This window comes from Jaculus jaculus, chromosome 2 (genome assembly GCF_020740685.1).
Source record: "Jaculus jaculus isolate mJacJac1 chromosome 2, mJacJac1.mat.Y.cur, whole genome shotgun sequence".
Classification (NCBI taxonomy): domain Eukaryota; kingdom Metazoa; phylum Chordata; class Mammalia; order Rodentia; family Dipodidae; genus Jaculus; species Jaculus jaculus.
In genome coordinates this window covers 133488449-133491284 of record NC_059103.1, presented here as the reverse complement: position 1 = coordinate 133491284, position 2836 = coordinate 133488449, and the positions used below count along the sequence as shown (strand labels likewise).

The 2836-nt window shown below is 35.9% G+C and overlaps 1 non-coding gene across 1 annotated transcript; it reads left to right on the top strand.

The window, feature by feature from the left end:
- The first annotated feature begins 1017 nt into the window (after positions 1-1017).
- LOC123458988 lies at positions 1018-1123 on the top strand. The gene has a single exon (XR_006635921.1). It is a non-coding gene; the product is annotated as a U6 spliceosomal RNA (small nuclear RNA).
- Positions 1124-2836: the final 1713 nt, after the last annotated feature.

The window sequence follows — 2836 nt, the reverse complement described above, 5'->3', positions numbered from 1 at the left end:
CCTCTTCTTTGACTTCATAATCTTTCCATTTATAATATTTATGTGTGATCTCTCTTCAAAATCTCTATTCCTTGCTGGGTATGGTGGTGCATGCCTTTAATCCCAGCACTTGGGAGGCAGAGGTAGGAGAATCATGGTAAGTTCAAGGACATTCTGAGAATACATAGTGAATTCCAGGTCAGTGTGGGCTAGAGTGAGACCCTACCAAAAAAAACAAAAAAAAAAAAAAAAAAAAAACTCTATTCCTTTACTGAATTTCACATTCACAGCCTATATTGTTTTCCTTAGTTTATTTTTTTTTATATTTTCATAGAGCTCAGTGATTATTTTATAAATAAATATTTAAAGATATTTATTTGGCTTTTTTTCCCATTAGTATCTTTGAAATGCGTTGCTACAGCATTATGATCCCTGGAGCATCTTAAGTTGCTTCTTTTTGACGATTTGGGCCACAACAATAAGAAAGCAACTAATATAGAAGGCAACCACAAAAAGATATAACCAGAAAAGAACCTATCCATGCCAAGAATATCAAACAAATAAAAAGAATTGAAAGCTGTAAGAGAGAAGAGTCAACTCAAGTATGTAGGCACACCTATCAAAATAACAGCAGATTTTTCAACAGAGACTCCCAGACTAGGAATCATGAAATGACAAATCCTGAAAGAAAATACCTTCCAACTTAGATTAGTATAACCAGAAAAGTTGTCTTCAGAATCAAAGAAGTAAAACCTTACAAGATAATTGTAAACTGAATAAATTCATTACTACTAAGCCAGAATTACAAAAGATTGGAAAAAAACACTGAATTGGAAATAAACACAATGATGAGAACATGGGAAAGAATAAATCGTAGCAGAGTAGATAAGAAAAGAACATTCAAAAAGAATAAAAACATTAGAAAAACAAAAAAGGCAAGAATTATACTTTCCAATTATAGCCCTTAATGTGAACAGTCTTAGTTCCTCAAATAAAAATAAAAACTCTATTAGCTGATTGGACTTTAAAAAAAGAAGAGTGCTCACTTCAACAGCACCTATACTAAAATTGGAATAATACAGAGAAGATTAGCATGGCCCCTGTGCAAGAATGAAATGCAATTTGTGAAGAATCCTATATTTATTTTTTTTATTTTTTAACATATTTATTTTTTTGAGAGTGACAGAGAGAGAGAGAGAGAGAGAGAGAGAGAGAGAGAGAGAATAGGCATGCCAGTGTCTCCATCCTCTGCAAACAAACTCCAGATGTGTGTGCCCCCTTGTGCATCTGGCTAACGTGGGTCCTGAGGAATCGAGCCTTGAACCAGGGTTCATAGGCTTCACAGGCAAGTGTTAACTGCTAAGCCATCTCTCCAACCCATATACATACATACATACATACATACATACATACATACATACATACATACATTAAAGAACACTTTTCTCTATATAGGAAACTTACTTCCCTGGAAAAGATCTAAACAACCTGACATCTAGTATCCACAATTGAGAGAAAACATGTGACATATGTCTTTCTGAGTCTGATTTGCTTCTACTAACATTGGGATCTCCAGTTACATCTGTTTTCTTGCAAATGATATAGTTTCATTCCTCTTTATGACTGACTGACTAAAATTTTACTATGTATGTATTCCCCATTTTCTTTACCCATTTCTCTGTAGATAAATACCTAAGCTGATTTGATCACATAGCTTAGCTATTGTGAACAGTGCTATAATGATCATCTATGTGCAAGGATCTCTGTCATATGTTGACTCAACTGCCCCTGGATTCTCACTCTTCTCCTGGATGCCTCTTGGCTCTTGGGCATTATTACAAATCCCACTGATAAATTTGACTCACTTTTATTATCAGTTCAATTGATTGAGCCTGTGGCTCACCACGGGTACTCCACTTGGACCTCTGTCATATCTGAAGCCTATCTTTTCTATTGCCTGCCTAAGTGATGCTCTTCAGTTTTTGTGGGTACACAACCTTCCAGTCTCAACTACTACCATATCAGTTATTTTCCCTTAGTACTTGCACTTCTCCAATAAGTGAGACACACCATGATACAAAAACTCACAAGATACAGAGAAAGAAAACAAGATACATTTGGGTAATGCCTCTAAGAGAAAACAACAAAGTAGTAGATAATTCTAAAGTAGTTGTCAGCTGATTAAGGGTTAGCTGATTAGGGAAAAGATTATCATGGAAGTGATACTTGTAGCTTTTTTTTGTTGTTTGCTTTGTTTTGTTTGTTTGGTTTCTTGAGGTAGTATCTTCCTCTAGCTCAGGCTGACCTGGAATTCACTATGTAGTCTCAGGGTAGCCTTGAACTCATGTTGATCCTCCTAACTCTGCCTCCTGAGTGCTGGGATTAAAGGCATGTGCCATCATGCCTGGCTTTGAGTGATGAGTACTTTTAACCAACAAGATTGGTGGAGAAAGAAGCAGAAGCAGATTTTGTGGGGCTTAAAACCTATGGAAATAAGGGAAGGCGAGCCACTTACAGAATACTAAGTTACAAACACAAAATTAATGATTATTCAATATCTTTATTTAGCATGAAAAAAGAATAACAAAGTAACCTTTAAGAATCTTGCAAATAGCACAAATGTCACAAAATCACCTCTCCCAAAGGACAACATTTTAGTAAATTACCACTGGTTAATTGTGTGACACGGCTTTATTACTGAAGTAGTATCCAATAAAGATTTAGTATTTGGGCGGGAGGAAATTGTTGTTGTTTTGTATTTTTTTCAAGGTAGAATCTCACCCTAGTCCAGGCTGATCTGGAACTCACTTTATAGTCCTAGGCTGGTCTTGAACTCACAGTGATCCTCTTCCCTCTG